Below are 18715 nucleotides of genomic sequence, written 5' to 3' on the forward strand. Positions count from 1 at the left end.
ATACAATGCCGACGTAACTGTACTGTTCTTCCAGATGCTGCCGACAAAGACCGATGCCTTTAAAGGAGACACTTGTGCTGGTGGGAAGAACAGTAAGCTTCGTGTTACCATCCTGTTGTGCACAAACAAAAAGACGGCGCAGTGACTGGTGGCTGCCATTTGTCATGAGGCCACGGTGCTTTGAGAGTTACGTTCCAGTGCGCTACAGACACCATCACAAAGGCCTGGATGACACGTGAATTGTTCGCCGAGTGGCCGGTTGAATTCGACCAGGACATGATGAAGCAAAACAGGAAGGTCCTACTCACACTTAACAACTGTTTGGAGCACGACGAGCACCTTTTACTGACTGTGGCGACCATACTCTTTCTGCCATCGAATGCGACATCCAAGATTCAGCCACTGGACATGGGCATCATTCCGCCCAAGGTGTCCTATCGGCAGCACGTAATCCAGCGGATGCCGATAGCACTTGATCAAGCAGGTGCCGATGCCCCTCTTCGTATCTCTTTGTTCGTAGCTGTGGAAATGCTTAAGGCTGTCTGGATTGAGCCAAGTGCAGAGGGCATCGTGAATTGCTTCCATCAGGCTTATGGGCCCAGGACCAACGTTGTAGAACTGCCTTGCAATCCGACTCAAGTGGAGCTGTGGCAACGTGTCGTTGACGTGCAACTGGCCAGACACGATATTGCTTGGAATTACTTCACGAGTGCGGATGACAACGCCGAGACAGCAGAGCCATGCACTGATGAAGTCATTACACGTGAAGGCGAGCACTGCCCGAAGGTGAAGACCCTGAAGAAGATGTTGAGGACCTGCCACCAGTTGCCGTGAGCACTTCAACAGTGGTTAGTTAAATCACGTCCCTGAAACAGTCTGGAGAGGAGCATATGGCCACCCTGGAGAGCCTAAAAAACACCGTGATAGTGTGTGGTTTGAAAAAGCAGATGTACATAACAGACTTTTTAAAAGAAATAAACACTATTCTTAATTGACATTTTATTGTTGTCAAGTAATATGGGAAGTCCACTTACTACGAACTTCGGATATAACAAACGCAATCAGCGCAACCGTCACATTCGTTACAAGTGGACTCGACTGTACATTCACGCGATGATGATGGGTGTACCCTCTCTGGCGACCAGAGCCTGGCAGCCACTCTGAAATTAGCTGCACATTTAAACATGAACTTCTTCCATGCCTTGGGCGAGCTGAGTTTGTCCACACGATTGTTGCAAACAGCCAAAGATAAGTTCAGTTCATCAACGGTACTTTGCATTATCTAGCAATTCCATGGACGAGCCTACTTTTGTCTCAGTGCTTAGTCGTTCTTTTAGCAGATGGCACCACACAATCGATGGGACAGTGCAAGCAGAAGCAAATTTATTCTTTCTGAGGAAGACACGTTAGCAACTGGAGTCCTTAAAAATAATTTAACCTTTTTGGAAAGAATTCAATATATAATAGTGAGGTACAAAAGGGGTTAAAAAGGTTAATGCCAATGCCATAGGATGGTGAGGCATTGAATTAAAAAAAAAAAAAAGATTTGCCAAAAAAAGTACAGACATATAGCTTCAAGTAGAGAGAATGCATGACCCAAGAAATGTAAAACTCTTTCTTCAAAATTCATTGAAACTGAATTTTTTTTTCTCTCTTTTTTTTTTTTACTTCTAAAACCTGTTGCTCAAACTTTTGCACTGACAGTGTGCTATCAGCAACACAGAACATTGGGTATTTTGTGCAGGCAGGTGCCATACACAACAGCTCTGAAGATACACTTGCTTCAGCACAGCTGTTTCTCATTATCAAAAATAGCAGATTCAAGACAAAATAATTTTTGAGGACCAACATTCACAGCACTGGCACACATCAAAACCTGTGCAATAATCACCAGAGGCTATTCACCTATATTATTAAATTCATTATTTAGTAATAATTTTAGTGTACATGTCACAATCATGGAACTGATTTTACAGTGGAAAAGTACTACTTGTCTCTTTGGCAAGATGAACAATTAATTTTTCAAGGACCTTTTATTTTCGTAGCACAATAGAAAGCCTAAACTATCCAAGTGTCCATATGTGTGGCAGTTTCTTTGAGAAATGAGAAGAAATTAAAAAAAAAAATTTTCTATCTGCGTAGTCTCTTCTCAAACCTGTATGCACATGCCTGTAACACTGATTACTGGACGCAATGGCGCAGAACTTTCTTTGGACCCACATATTATGTGCCAACTTAAAAAAAATATATATATGATACCAGAATTGCCTATTGCACTCTTACTGGTCTTGTAAAAAAATTGCAAAAGTCATTGTGCATTATTTTCTTGTCAAAATTATAGGAAACTGCACATATACACATGTGGAAAACTTGCGGAAAGTTTACAACAAGTTAACTCATCATCGGCACCAGAGGACGCTCGTTGTGATGGCAAGTTATCTAGTCATCGGCACCAGAGGACGCTCGTTGTGATGGCAAGTTATCTTGTCATCGGCAGATACGGGGTTAAAGGGACACTAAAGGCAAATATAAAGTCAACGTGGCCTGTTGAAATACCATCCCAGAAACCTCGCAGTGCTTGTTTCGTACCAAGGAAAGACTTAGCTTAAGAAAAAATCACATCTGAAGGGTCCGCACACCTCTAGCACAATTCAATTCGCCTTCCACCGAGCAGGGAGTCGTGACATTGCATTCGCCATCAACTGCCATCGGTGAGTGAACGACCCCAGACAACCGGCGTTACGATTTCTTGCACAAAGTGCAAAAGTGCAGCCAGAAACCAAACCAGACAGAGCCGACAGTGCGAACAAAAGAGGAAGGGAAAGTGTGCACCGAATCATCAACACGATATTCAACGCTCATCATGAAGGGAATTGTTCTCTGCTACTCACAGTGTGAGCGAGTTTCGTGAGCCAGCAAAACCAGTGCAGCACTATGTGATAAAACTACTGAAATGCAAAAGCGCGGATGGCGCAGAGACAAGTAAAACCAGGCCCCGGAAAGTAAAAGGAACATGCGGGCTCCTAGCGGTTGCCAGACATCCTAAGTTATTTTTCTTATTTCTCTTTTTGTGAATTTTAAATCGGGCAAATTGCGGGAAGTGGTTGCCATCGTGCGTCAGTCGAGCTTGCCTCCGCTCACCCTTGCCACTTGCTCAGCGATATCACACGTCAGATCGCGCTTGGTCGTCTGCTTCGGTTGGCGTCCCAAGTGTGAAGATAGGAAAGATAAGATAGAGAAGTTTGGTCAGGCGTGCAAACGAACGGAAGACGCAGGAAACCAGGTCGACCAAGCATTAGACGAAGATGGCTAAATCGGGGCATCACATGTGTTGCGCAGCTATGTGGTGTTCGAACACCGGGAATTCCAGTTCTGCCAAGTTTTTCAGGTTTCTTAATGACCATGAGTAAGCACAAGTATTTCACTCTATTTTCCGAGCAGGTATTCATTTTGCATGAGTAAACCAGTTCTGTGCAAGCCTGAGTGAACTGACATAAGAGCAGCGTTGCTCGACTCATTTGCCATGACGGCAGCCCATCTGTTGCCGGTGAAATACTTGTAATGAAGGGCTTGAGTGCGTGTTTTTGGGCTATACATTTTGTTCACTTTTTGTCGACACGCACAGCCAAGGTTAAAAAAAAAAAGAAAAGAAACAAAGACGCAGCCGTGGTGGTTAATAATTTTCGTACTGGTTTGGATCTTCTGGGATCTATTTTCACTCATTATGTACAAATTTCTGTTGTGAATGCAAATTGCTTCTGTAGATTGTCATTTTTGCACTGTGTGGAGGTCAGTCTTTTTCCAGTACCCAATGTGTGAATAAAAACAAAAGCGTTCAACTTTTACTTGTGTTGAGTTTTGGCTGGTCGAGAAATCGGCTAGTTTTAGTTGATCCACTTCACAACACACGAACAAAATTAACGATTGATGGTGCCAGGAAGTTATTTTCTTTATGCTACCACCCACTATGTCTGTGGACTAGTTGAAAAGTAGCCCTAAATGTAACCACAAGTTAGGACTTTCAAAGCGACTACTTTCACGAAATAACATTGACGCATGCTCCATATAGACGTTTAAACGACGATGACAATATATGCTTTAACTGACTCCGATTGGTAGGACAGCATAATTCAAAGAAGAAGTAGTCTTTGTTCTGGTTATTCTTAAGCTGTTCCGCTGTCTTGTCCTACGTGCTGTCTCTTGTTCGCGTTTACTCGTGACACTGGTGGAGCTGCGGGGTACACAACCCCGCCTGATGATTCAGACTCCTCCTGGAAGCCGTTCATCCAGCCCATCTCCAATTACAACTCCTGTGCATTGCTTCAGTCGGCGGCTGCTAGGCCTTGCTCCCGAGCTCAACCCCCTGCAAGAACGCTGGTCCGAGCCCTGTCTACCTCTGTCAATGGCGACCACCAGATCGCCACAGGTTTCACGAGTTCCACAAGACAGCTCTACTCACAGTCCGTCCCAGGTAACCCTTCTGCAACCACTGATTCCCGATCGCTTTCATGGTGGTGCACATGAAGACGTTGAAGACTGGCCTGACCAGTACGAACGTGTTGCCAAGGTCAATGGGTGGACTGCTTAACAAACACTCTCCCACGTCTATTTCTCCCTTGACGGCAGTGCTCGCACGTGGTTTGAGAACCGTGAAGCCAACATCGCCACATGGAATGATTTTCAACATCAGCTCACTGAAACATTTGTGAGTGTTGATCGACGGGACCGTGCCCAGCAACTAATTTAGTTGCGCTTCCAGAAATCCAATGAAACTGTGGCAATGTCTGCCGAGGACATGGCTCGCCTGTGTCGTAGAGCTGACCCTCACATGCCTGAGGACAGGAAGTTGTACTACCTTATGCGTGGCGTAAAAGAAGAACTATTCGGCGGACTTGTGCACAATCCACAGAGTACTGTGGCTGATTTTATAAAGGAAGCCACTAGTAGTGAACGCGCACTCCACCTAAGATGCAGGCAGTATGATCGCTTGCCCACCAGCACTCCTATCAACTCCGCCGCAATGACCGTTACCAGTCAGAACTCCCTCCATGATCTAATTCGGGAGATTCTTCGCGAAGAACTTCAGAAGCTCTGGACACCGGCAGTGGGCCCACCCATGGCATCAGTCGCTGAAATCGTCCGTGATGAAGTTATGCGAGCGTTTTCGGCAGGCAATCCTGTTCATGAGCAGCGCCCTCTAAGTTACGCCGACGTTGTCCGACGTCAACCAGCTATGACGCCCGTTACGCCGATGTTGTCCGACGTCAACCAGCTATGACGCCCATACGGTCGCACCATCAGCCACCAAGGGCCACACCTTGGTCATCACCAATAGAGGAACCTTTGAGACATCTGCCTGTTGAGCCGATCCCGTCCTACCACCAGCCGCCGTCAGCTGCATTTTGCTCACTGCCACAAGATGAGCCTTCAAGGCGGACGCAAATTCGAAGCACAAACTTATGGCGCACTGTCACTAGACGCCCTTCTGTTATCACTGCAGAGGCATCGGCCATGTTTCCCGCCATTGCTGGTACCGCAACGCCTCATTTCGACCTTATCAATCCTGGTCTGACGGTCAATGCACCAGTGACAACAACATGCTACGCCGTACACGACGCTGCTTTTCAAGGCGCTCCCACAATGCGCACTCTGAATGATGGCTCTCAGCCCAACCACCAGACCGATTTTGGCTGGCGGTCATGTTCTCAGTCCCTTGCTCATTCATCTGCACCGAGTGGACGTACTTTTGCTGACCTCCGGGGAAGAAGGTCGCCCAGTCCATGCCGGGGAAACTAACGGCTGTAGAGGGCGCGAGTGCTAAGCCGATTATGAGGCGCCCTCTATAGGATGTAGCATATAAAGGCTGTGCTGTGAATAAACGGGGGCACTTCTGCTGGGGACTCGGAGCGTGTGTCTTTACTCCGCGGCCCTCGGGCTTCAGCCTGCCTCCTCGGCCGCCTCGGCTCGAACCCTCCCACCACATGGTGTCAGAAGTGGGATGCGTGGTTCCCGCGACTTGCCATGGCTAACAAAGACGCTCCAGTTCCTGCTCTCGCTGCCGCCAGTCTCCGGAGTCCCGCTCCGTTCCCCTTCGACGATGTCGGCGAGTGGCTGCCCTGGTTACGGCAATTTGAGGACTATGCCTTCGCCACCGGCATGCACGCAGCCCCGGACGAGACGAGGGTTAGGACTCTCCTCTACTGTATGGGCCCCCGTGCACGCATCGTCCTCAGTTCTCTCATGTCCGATGAAGAAGCGTACAAGTCCTACGCGGAAGTCACCCGGCGGCTCACAAGCTACTTCGTGCACCCCGTAAACGAGGTGTACGAGAGCTCTCGGTTCCACAAGCGGACGCAAGAGCCAGGCGAAACCGTCGACAGTTTCTTCACGGCCCTTCGGAACATGGTACGCAAGTGTAACTACCCGTCACCTGCCGTTGAAGAGCGTCTTGTTCGCGACCGTTTCGTCGTGGGTTTGGCGGATTCTCGCCTTTCAGACAAGCTGTGCCGCACTCCGAGCCTTTCCCTGGACGACGCACTCGTGCAAGCTCGTCAGCACGAAGACGCCGAACGCGAAAGACAACGCCTGTCCCTCACCGCTGGGCAACCGCTTACGGCAGCTCACGTGGACGCGGCGACTTCGCGTAAACCCGCGCAGCGTGCACGCGGACGACGCAATAGACGGGACTCTGGCAACTTTGCTGACTTTGCGTCACGTGACCGACCCGACGGTTCGCACTCGAGCAACAGAGCTGGCGAGGCTTTGAAATGCGGCCTAGGCCTAAGTAGGCAATGCGGATTTTGCGGTCACGAGTTTCACCGACGGTCTGACTGTCCAGCGGCCAAAGCGGTCTGTAACCACTGCAAGAAGCGAGGCCACTTCGCGGCGGTATGTCGCTCAGGGAAGCGCCTCGGATCCGTCGAGCTCCACTCCGTCGCGGCGGTGGCCCGCAACGGGCGGTACGTTGAGGTGCGTGTCAACGGGAACCCTCTCGTCTTCAAAGTGGACTCTGGAGCCGACGTCTCGGTGGTTCCACGCACGTTTCCCGGCTGCCCAGCCGTCCTCGATAAGCCGCGAGGCGAAGAACTTTTCGGACCCGGGAAACAAGCCCTGAAGCTTCTCGGCACCTTCGACGCGGCGCTGTCTTGGAGAGGCAGGCAAGTCAACGAGCGCCTCTACGTCGTTGCGGGACAAGAGCAGCCACTTCTCGGCTATCCCGCTATCGTTGCCCTTGGGGTCGTCAAGTTTGTCGGCGCCGTCGCACCAGCTCTGCCGGACGCACCACCTCGTGAAGTCCCTCCAGCCCTTTTCACCGGCCTGGGCACGTTTCCGGAAGAGTACACGATACGTATCAAGCCTGACGCGGTACCGTATGCCCTCAGCACAGCCCGGCGTATCCCGATACCGCTACGAGACGTAGTCAAAAAGGAGCTCGACAAGATGGAGCAGGAGGGCGTGATCCGGTGCGTCGACGAACCGACGGACTGGTGCGCGGGACTTGTCGTCGTCCCGAAGCCAGCGGGGGGTTACCGCCTGTGCGTTGATTTGACCAAACTCAACCAAGTCGTTCTGCGTGAACGCCACGTACTCCCGACCGTCGACCAAACCCTCGGACTTCTCGGTGACGCACGCGTTTTCTCGAAGTTGGACGCAACTTCAGGCTTCCACCAAGTACGCCTGGCGCGCGACTCCCAGAAGTACACGACTTTCATCACTCCGTTTGGCAGGTATTGCTACTGCCGCCTCCCATTCGGCATAACATCGGCCCCGGAATACTTCCAGCGTCAGATGTCTCGCCTGCTGGAAGGGTTGGCTGGTGTTGTTAACCTTATGGACGACATCCTTGTGTTTGGCCGCACCACAGAAGAACACGACCAACGCCTCCAGGCAGTCCTTGGTCGCCTCCAACAAGCGGGGGTCACCCTCAACGCTGCCAAGTGCACTTTCGGCGTGTCCAGCGTGCGGTTCCTTGGCGTTGTCGTCGGTGCCAATGGCATCACTCCGGATCCAGAGAAAGTGGCCGCCATTCAGCGCATGCCAGCTCCTCAGGACGTTCATGGTGTCCAACGTTTTCTCGGTATGCTCAACCATGTCGGTCGCTTCCTCCCGGGCCTCTCTCAAACGACTGCGACTGCGCCAATCAGAAGTCTCCTGAACAAGCTTGCAGCCTGGACATGGGGACCAGCGCAGGCTTCAGCATTTGAAAAGCTCAAGAGCATGCTGTCGTCGGACATCTGCCTCGCAAGGTACAACCCTGCACTGTTGACGACAGTCTCCGCAGATGCCAGTTCCTTCGGGTTGGGTGCTGTCCTCCTTCAAGACCAGCCATCAGGGGAGCGCCGACCAGTTGCATACGCCTCTCGAGCGCTGACTGAAACGGAACGGAGGTACAGCCAGATCGAAAAGGAGGCACTGGCTGCCACCTGGGCCATCAACCGATTCGACGAGTTTCTTCGGGGTCTTCGTTTCACCCTCGAGACCGACCATAAGCCGTTAGTACAGCTCCTAGGAACCGCGGATCTCGATCTCATGCCACCACGAATCCAGCGCTTCCGCATCCGCCTTCTCCAGTACCAGTTTGATGTCAAGTACGTTCCTGGGAAACAGCTGGCCACCGCAGATGCACTCTCAAGGGACCCAGTCGTCCAGCTGCCAGCGACTCCAGCTGTTGACAAGGTGGAGCTGTACGTTCAAGAAGCACTCCGTGCTATCCCTCCTACATTTGCAGTCCTCCTCGACGACTTCCGAGCTCACCAGGCTGCAGATGGGGAGTGCGCGCAGCTCAAGTTGTACTGTGAGCAAGGGTGGCCTAGGAAAGAGAATCTGCCTCTCAGCATGGCTCAGTTCTGGGCTCATCGGGCCGAGTTCAGTATTGGTGACGGCCTTCTCCTCTGCGGTGGACGCCTGCTGGTGCCCGCTTCTCTGCGGAAGCACGTCCTCTCCCTCATCCATGACGGACACCTCGGAGTGAACCGTTGCCGCGCCATCGCCAGGGGAGCTGTCTGGTGGCCGACCATGGGGAGTCAGATCAAGACAATGGTGGAGAACTGTCCCAACTGTGCTACCACGCGGGTCCAGCGAGCAGAGCCACTGCTGCCTACCGTGACGCCTAGCCGTCCCTGGGAGCGAGTCGGGGTGGACATATTTCATCACGAAGCCGACTACCTTCTCCTCGTAGATTACTACTCGAGGTACCCTGAAGTGCTGTCCCTTCGCTCGACGACGTCTACAGCGGTGATCTCCATCATCAAAAGTGTCTTCGCAAGGCATGGGATCCCAGAGACCCTCGTCAGCGATAATGGGCCTCAATTTTCGTCGGCAGAATTCCGCGTCTTCGCCCAGAGCTACGGATTCTCCCACGTCACCAGCAGTCCCAGGTACCCGCAGTCTAATGGGGAAGTCGAGCGTATGGTGCGGACGGTTAAGGAACTCTTCAAGAAGTCTCCGGACTGGCCTTTGGCCCTCTTGGCATACCGCAACGCACCTGGCGTGACCGGGTACAGCCCTGCTCAGCTGCTCATGGGGCGCAGCCTCAGGACTCGCCTTCCGGTCCCCATGGCCGCGTTGCTTCCAGAACCACCTAACGCTGCCGACTTCCACCGGCGTGACACTACCCAACGACGTCGCCAGCGTCAAGATTTTGACCGTCGACATGCTGCACAAGATTTGCGGCCCCTGGAGGAGGGAGAGAGAGTGTGGATTCGCGACACAGATTGTGCTGGCACTGTTCTTAGCCCAGCGCAGCGTCCACGCTCCTACGTGGTCCAGACGGATGCAGGTGCTCTCGTCCGCAACCGGAGACATCTGGTTCCGCAGCAGTCTCCGTCATCAGGTGGTCTAGACCTCGGCAGCTCCAGTCCACGGACACGAGGATCTGAAAGCCTGCCACAGACTCCAACTCGCCCAGAGCCTGTGTGCAGCAGTCCAACTCCCAGGGCACTTACTCCTCTACCAGTTGCATCGCCACCGGTTGCCCCGGCTACTCCCTCAAGACCGCCTGGGTCAGTTGTACGCACTCGGTCTGGACGTTGTGTTAGGCCGCCGGTGCGGCTGAACTTGTAGAACGTGCCATGAGACATTTGTCATTACGTTGTATACCTGAGAGCAAGGGGTTGCTTTCTGTTACTTTCCCAAAAGGGGGGATGTAGAGGGCGCGAGTGCTAAGCCGATTATGAGGCGCCCTCTATAGGATGTAGCATATAAAGGCTGTGCTGTGAATAAACGGGGGCACTTCTGCTGGGGACTCGGAGCGTGTGTCTTTACTCCGCGGCCCTCGGGCTTCAGCCTGCCTCCTCGGCCGCCTCGGCTCGAACCCTCCCACCACAACGGCGACGACCTCTGGGGGTATGGTTGCGGGCTGACAAGACGATGAAAAACCCCCAATAATCCCACCGCAGGATTTCTACGGGAATACGACGCCGTAATCACCATCCCGGACCGCTTGATTACGTTTCCCGGGACTCCGGATTTAATTCCCTGCTTATCGCCAAAACGCAACGCCTGTCGTCTAATCGAAAACGACGTGATCGTCCCACCTCGGTCATGTATCCTTGTTTCGGTCGCATGTGATGTACCGTTTGATTGTGATGGAGTTGCAGACCAAGTATCCCCTTGTTATTTACTAACGGTATCACCGTTGCACGAGGCATCGTAAATATCACCGATGGGTGCACGAACCTGTTGTTGACCAATTTTAGCACAGAGCAACGGCACCTACCAAAGGGCACAGCTGTGGCCTATTTTGACGATGTCGCTGATGTTCGTGGGTGCTTTTCAGTACTAGAAGAAGCGCATGCACAAGACCCAGCACCTGTGCTTGACGTAAAAACTACTTTACCGCAACACGAGCGAGAACGACTTCTTGCGCTACTGGCCGAGTTCCACGACTGCTTTGCGACGACGTCAAGAGTCAGTCGGACGCCCCTAACCGAGCACCACATCATCACAGAGGACGAAGTGAGATCGATTCAGCAAAACCCTTATCGTGTGGCCCCAAAAGAACGTGAAGCGATACAGCAGCAGGTAAACCAAATGCTTGAAGACGATGTGATTCAGCCTTCCAAGAGCCCCTGGGCATCACCTGTAGTTTTCCCTTCTCCCCCTTCCCCAGTGCAGGGTAGCCTACCGGGCTCAGCCTGGTTAACCTCCCTGTCTTTCCCTTATGACTTCTCTCTCTTGGTAAAGAAGAAGGACAGCAGCCTGCATTTTTGTGTGGATTATCGAAAGCTAAATCAGGTGACAAAAAAGGATGTGTATCCACTTCCCCGCATGGACGATTCACTTGATAGGCTTCGAAACGCTCATTATTTCTCTTCAATGGACTTAAAAAGCGGGTATTGGCAAATTGAAGTAAACCTGAGAGACCGTGAGAAAACCGCCTTTGTCACGCCAGATGAACTATACAAATTTAAGGTCTTGCCTTTCAGCTTGTGCTCCGCACCTGCTACTTTTCAACGGCTTATGAATACCGTGCTTTCGGGGATGAAGTGGAAAACCTGCTAATTCTATCTCGACGACGTCATAGTGTTTTCTGCAACGTTTAAAGAGCACCTTGAACGGCTTGAAGCAGTTTTGCAGTCTATACGGTCTGCCGGCCTCCCCCTAAAGCCGGAGAAATGCCACTTTTGCTTTGAGGAGCTAGAGTTCCTTGGCCATGTCGTCAGCCACGCGGGAGTCCGCCCGAATCCTGAAAAAATTGCCACTGTCGCACAGTTCCCTGTTCCTTCAGATAAAAAGGCTGTCAGGCGCTTTCTCGGCCTCTGTGCACATTATCGGCGGTTTATTGCAGACTTTGCTCGCATTGCGTCGCTGTTAACTCGCCTCACGAGAGATGACGTTGCGTTTGTATGGGGGCAACGAACAGCAAGCTGCATTTGATGATTTGCGAAACCGGTTACAAACGCCCCCTGTGCTTGCCCACTTTGACGAGACAGCTCCGACAATGCTTTACACTGATGCCAGCAATGTTGATCTCGGAGCTGTTCTTGTGCAGTGCCTGGAGGACACAGAAAGAGTGATCGCTTATGCAAGCAGAACGCTCTCATGCGCAGAAGCAAAGTACTCTACAACCGAGAAAGAATGTCTCGCCGTGGTATGGGCAGTTACAAAATTTCGCCCTTATTTGTACGGTTGCCACTTCAAAGTTATCAGCAACCATTATTCGCTTTGCTGACTCACAAATCTGAAAGATCTTTCCGGGCGATTAGCACGTTGGAGCCTGAGACTGCAAGAGTTTTATATGACGGCCTTGCACAAGTCAGGGAGACGGCATACCGACACTGACTGCCTGTCTCGGTCACCCATAGAGTCATCTCCTTCGACTGATGAAGAGGAAACAGCATTCCTCGGTCTTCTCGACACGTCTACCATTGCAAAACAACAACATGATGACCCTGAGTTGCTTGGGCTGATTAATTTCTTGGACGGACGAACTCAGACAGCACCTAAAGCTTTCACAAGAGGATTATCATCGTTTTGCTTAAGGAACAAAGTTCTATACAAATTGAACTTCTCATCGAGCGGATCAAGCTATTTGCTCGTCGTAGTGAAATACTGGAAGCATGCCACAACGAGGTCACTTCTGGGCATCTAAGATATACGCGGACACTGAACAGAGTGCGACAAAGATACTATTGGCCAGGACTGCCCGTTGCTGTGAAACATCACGTTCGGACCTGCCTAGAGTGTCAGCGGCGGAAGTCACCTCCAACGAAACCAGCCGGTTTACTACAACCTGTTCAAGTACCGCAAACGCCATTTGACCAGCTCGGAATGGACCTCTTGAGTCCGCTTCCTACCTCTACTACTGGTAACCGCTGGGTTATTGTAGCAACTGACTATTTTACTCGCTACGCCGAAACAAAAGCTATCCAGAGAGGCACAGCAGCATGGGTAGCCCGATTTTTCATAGACAATGTTGTGCTGAGACATGGCGCACCAACCATCACCATAACAGACTGAGGCACCGCATTCACAGCCGCGCTTTTAGATCACGTCCTGATGCTCAGTGGCACAACTCATCGAAAGACCCCAACGGCCTACCATCCACAAACAAACCGACTAACAGAGCACCTGAACAAAACACTTGAAGACATGCTTTACATGTACGTGACTATAGAGCACAAAGATTGGGACCACATTCTGCGTTTGTTTGTCACGTTTGTATGTCATGTTTGCTTATAACACGGCTAAACAATAAACTACACGGATGACTCCATTCAGCCTTGTCCACAGACGTGAAGTAAGGACGATGCTCGACACCATGCTACCACACGAACCTGACGACATTGACACGGATGCCGATGCGTTTACGCAACGTGCAGAAGAAGCCAGGCAGCTCGCACGCGTGCGAATACACCAGCAGCAAGAATGCGATGCAGGTCACTATAATGCCCACCATAGGCCTGTAACTTATGAAACCGGTGACAAACAGGTATAGCCTGGACGCCTATACGAAAACGGGCATTATCCGCGAAGCTGCTGAGGCGGTATTTCGGACCCTATAAAGTGCTGTGTCGGCTAAGTGACGTCACATATGAGGTCGTTCCAGATAGCCCTTACTGCACAAGGCGCCGCCAACACCATTCTGAACTTGTGCACGTAGTGCGCATGAAGCCCTACGTCATCAAGTGACTGTACGAGCGACTTTCATTTTCACCAAGCGAACTTTATTGTCTAGCATCGGGGCGATGCTCTTTTAGAGAGAAAGCAAATGATGCGTACTCTATGTAGACATTTAAACGACGATGACAATATGTGCTTTAACTGACTCTGAGTGGTAGGACAGGGTAATTCGAAGACGAAGAAGATGTCTTTGTTCTGGTGATTCTTAAGCTGTTCCGCCGTCTTGTCCAACATGTTGTCTCTTGTTTCGCGTTGACTCGTGACAATATTAACTGCGAATATTGGTAATTAACGACGGTTCGCTATATAAATATTCATTATAATTGCTTGGCATTGGTGCGTAGGAGAAATGTCCCAGTGGTTTAGAAAATGAATAGCAGCTTGCAAGGTAAACCTGGTAGGAAGAAAGCGCTTCCTAATACACGACACACTTAAGCGGTTTCTGCTCCGCAATTTGGCCAATGTCGCTGCAAGAGAGTCCGCTTGCAAGCAAAGTGGGAAAGGCGGACTTCATCAGCAACCCTCCTCCTCCCAGCTACGCATTCTCTCTCTACTTTCTAACCTCATCAGTGACGTCATGGAGGCCTTTTTTTGTTTGTCAATTATTTTCAGTAGGATATTCGGCAGCCGCCAGTGGTGAAAACGGCGCTGCCGCCGCGTATCGGCATGGGACCGAGCGTCCCATGGGAGGTATCGGCAGTTTCCGGCCCCTGGTAAAACCGAAACCTTTTGCTTGCTCGCATCGTTTTTGAAGGGTAATGCAAAAAAATTTGTTTTTAAGAATCGAATAGAAGTAGGCAAGTAGCACTTTCTTCCGTCTTATAATGCAATGCAATGCAATAATTTTTTCATTATCGAGTACTAGTTACAGAATTATAATGAGGAGAAGCTACGTTGTCGGGCTAGTACTTCAATGTCCCAGTGGAGTCTCAAACCGTGTCCTGCATTTACTAAATTTTCTCAATTGCTAAGGCTCTGTTCTCAACAATATTGGCGCCTTAGACGTTCTCGTGCATTGATTAGTTTGAATTAATATTTTCCTTTAGTGTCCCTTTAAACACTGAAATGATAACGCCAACAGCCATCCTCAGCACATAATTGGTTTCATAAGTCATCAGTTTTTTGTTTCTTTCTCTCTCAGTTGCCTATAATCTCACGTGCGCAGCTTTGTGCTGCTGAAATCCAAGTCTCTTTCGTGGCACCCTAGCACATTGTGGTAAGGAATGTCTGTCATGGCACCGCCTTAACTGCGCCATGCATTTTTCACATCCTGAACACAACAGCAACCCTTGCACCACTCCCACTGTTGCATGTCATCATGTTCAGAACTTGAGAACCTAGTGACGCACCAGTCTGTTGATTTTCACAAAGGCAGCACCACTTTTAAACATGCATTAACTGTAAATAAAAACGAAATTACTATATGATGCAAAGTCAGCAGAAGCGCACAAAATATAATTTCAAGCACTACGTCAATGTATGTAAGCAAGATAACTCTCCCTGCTCGAGTTTTAGGTAAGGCGACAGTACACGCGGTTCACACTGCTTGATGCTATTTCTACAACACTTTCAGAGCCAAATTAAACATATGATTCCTTGTTTATAGAGTAAACGCATGCTCGCTTCCGTCAATGCGACAGACGATATTCTCAATCCCACCATAATCCAAAGACATGTTCTAAGCAGTAGACAGGCCCTTTAAGTCAATGTAGTTTTCGTAAAACTCTAAATTTCATTAGGCTGATAGAAGTGATGATGTTTGCTAGCCACCTTCCTTGCACCGACCACGTACTAGCACTAGTGTGTCGGTTTTGTAGCACATCATAGCTACCTGCCTTTGCTTCAAATGTCGGTGAACTTAATTTACTTTTAGCCAATGAAAGAGTTGGGGTCCCCAACAAAACAGTGGCGCACCGACGGGGGGGGGGGTTCGGGTGTTGTACCCCCCCCCCTCCTGAGGCCGAGTCAACCCCCCTCCCCCTCACACGTCCAGCCCCAACAGTCCAACGTGTGCCTTCAGTGCTTTGTTCCCATTGTCATTAAAAGTCAGAAGGTGGCTTGAGGTCGAATTTACCTGATTAACAAGAACACTCTATCACTATGTATTTATTCACTCTCTTCAATTACGTTGAGTAAAATGCTGAAGAAATAAACATCGTCATCATCCTTGGTGTCATTATAGTATTATAGTTATCAGGCATTTTATTTGCTGTTGGATTCCTGTGGCTAAAGCAAGGAAATTGCATATTATGCAAAGCGCTTGCTTCCGGCCACCGCCCCCTGGTAGAGATCCTGGGTGCGCTAGTGCAACAAAATAAAGCAACCAAATAAAGCAGCACCTCAAGGCAGGAGTTAGGTGCAGTGTGGTGCCCTCTAAAAAAGTGCATGCAAAGAGCTTTGTGAAGACAGCAATGTGCAACTGTCTCATCAGGAGATCTTTATTGGAGCAATGATGATGCTTGGGGTTTCGTGGTGCAAGGGCCAGTGATGGCCAATGAGCACAATATTACTTGCAGTGCTACATAAAGAACAATCCAGGATATCTCGACTGAGCTGTGCTTATATTCTGGGATATGGAGTGACAGCTCAGTTTTGCGATATTGAGTGTTCAATTTGTCTTGAACTTGACTTGGCCTAAGACGTGGATGGATGCGCAAATGAGTGAATGAATGTTTAGAATGAAATCTCCATAAAGCGTCATGCTTCGTTTTGCTGCATCTTGCTTAAATTATAACTAGTAGTATACTACGAAAATGGAAACACTAAACCGAAATAAACGCACCGTGTGTGCCTATCTTCTTGTCTTTCCTGGTATTTTAGTAACATGCAGGTACTCTTAATTTTTTATGTAACTGTACTAAGCCCTAGCGCCAGTGAGTTCGTATTCAAAACAAACTGTTGTGACCAGGTGCAGATCCAGGGAAGATGTCCGGATGTTCTGACCCCCCCCTCAGATTTCTGCATCGACCCCTCGCTGGCAGGGGGATGGCCCTGTCGTAAAAAAATATGGGCACCAGCATTCTTCAAAAGTATTTTTCGCGAGTACCAGTGGCAGCAGCCATGTAGAAGTAAAGCTAGCTCGCTCACAAGCTTAGTTGTATTCCGTAGGGGTGTGGTGTCGCGAAGTTGCCGTAGTTATTTTTTGTCATGAACACCTTGGACCTTCTGGCACCGGCCGTGCCTTACTCGTCCCGTCAGTGGCGTCGAATGAATGAGGGGACGTCCCTTTTGCCAAGCACGCCAATGTGCGCGTGAGCGCCTTCGCGCCTGATTAACTTAGTTCCCCCTGGGGTGTCATCGGTTCCGCGACCAATCTGCTTAATGAAAGAGATCTCTCACTGAAGTGTTTATATATAAATAATAACAACTAACAGCTCAACTAAGAACTACGCATAGGCAACTTTTTTAACTGTAGCACTCATTGTGATCACAGTTACACGTTGACATTATCCAGCACGAGCACAGTACCGTTTGTACGCTACAAGTTTTTCATTGTAACTTCACAGTTTTATTGTCGTACATGAAGCATAGGAGGCTCAAACCCGCCGGATCCGTTTTTCTGAGTGGGCGTTCTTGCATAGCGGGGCGAAGCCTTGAGCCGCGTCTGCGAAGTGGGGGAGCGTGACATTAGCGGCCAACGCCAGCGCGTGGGCCTAGGATGGCGTCGCGTGGTTAGAGAAACGGGAGAAGATGCGCGCTTTGTGTAAAAGGATGACATCGAGGGGGAAACAAAACATGAAGACGCTGGCTCGCGCTCTCGGCTAACACGCCACATCGTTCTTCTTGTAGGTGGCGTCGTGAGTCTTCATACGTGGTGATTCGCATATCGCAAACACCCAGTGTAGTGGTTGCCGCGTTGGAGCAGGGCATTACGCCCGTATTCAAGAACGTTCCTCTAGTCAACACAACACCTCGCCTCAAGAGGAAAGATAGCACCGCCATCCCTCCAAAGAAGTGGTCACTGAGCTTCATGATCATTCACGGGAATTCTTTAGAATTGTCGCGTCTTTCTCAGTCGAGAGGCGGCGCTGTGCTCAACAAGGTGGAGTGGAGTAAGAGCTTCGAGTCGAGGGCTGTTTGAGAATACGGGAGTTAGTTCTCCAAAGCAAACGAAGGTGTCTCAGCTGAACACAAAGGATCTTCTTAAGGAAATCAAGGTGTCCCAACAAAACTCCAAAAACGGACGCATGCTTGCGCATTTATAACTAACCTGCAACAGATCATCCCAAATTTTATTTTAAGAAACAATACAGGCTAGATATACCAGGTGTTCAAAATTAAGCTTTATGGTTTTCTTAAAATTGGGCATTGGGAGGCACGTGAAGACCATCTGCGCAAATACGTTATGTGGCCAGGGGGACACAAAGTGAGATGATAATTATCGTTGTTAGCAGCTGAATTAAATAAAATTGAATAATTAACTTTTTATTGACTGCAGTAAGTGTGTATGTTTGTATTCAAAAGTTAGAGGCAGTCGTGTTTCTACACAGTTTCACTTGGAAGATTTCTTCTAGCATGTCTGCACTCCGAGATATCCAACTCCAAATTTTAATTGTCGTTCGCATAATTACGCATTCAACTCCTCCCTGATGTGACGCGGCTGTTGCGTGCGGCGTTTAGTCTGACAACGGGGCGGAGGCATTGGCAAACATAATAACTGTCCCCCTTCCCCTCACAGCTGGTGAAATTTAAAAAAATCTAAGAATCCGTAACCGCTGTTGTAACACGCAACCGCACAGCCTGTAAAGATGGTAGCAGCTGCCATGCCGAGATAATGGCGCGAGCGGAGAAGCCTGAGGGCAGTGCATGTGCGTAATGGTGACTAGACGACCGGGCATGGTCCTTGCCTGGGCTACGCAAATAAAGTGACTGCTGATTTCTAAGTATTTTAAGTTTTATTGAAATCAAGAGCAACAACTGCACCATCAACAGCAGAAACCTTTTAGCTATGCTAACAAATATTTCATACTGCCGCTTTAAGTTTGGTGTTGTCATGCACAAATCTCATGACAGCACTTCACCGATCAAGATGTGAACGCCCTAAAGAACGCCACAAAGCATAAACCGCTCTCGCGTTGACTTGATAACTCTG

The 18715-nt window shown here is 49.7% G+C and overlaps 1 protein-coding gene and 1 pseudogene across 3 annotated transcripts in view; one reads left to right on the forward strand and one right to left on the reverse strand.

Moving 5' to 3' along the window:
• Nucleotides 1-18715, reverse strand: part of LOC119465099 (rho GTPase-activating protein 1) — a 262330-nt gene that overhangs the window by 16753 nt on the left and 226862 nt on the right. The window lies entirely within an intron of this gene.
• Nucleotides 9409-10054, forward strand: LOC125940254 (uncharacterized; annotated as a pseudogene).

This window comes from Dermacentor silvarum, chromosome 9 (assembly GCF_013339745.2).
Source record: "Dermacentor silvarum isolate Dsil-2018 chromosome 9, BIME_Dsil_1.4, whole genome shotgun sequence".
NCBI classification, from domain to species: domain Eukaryota; kingdom Metazoa; phylum Arthropoda; class Arachnida; order Ixodida; family Ixodidae; genus Dermacentor; species Dermacentor silvarum.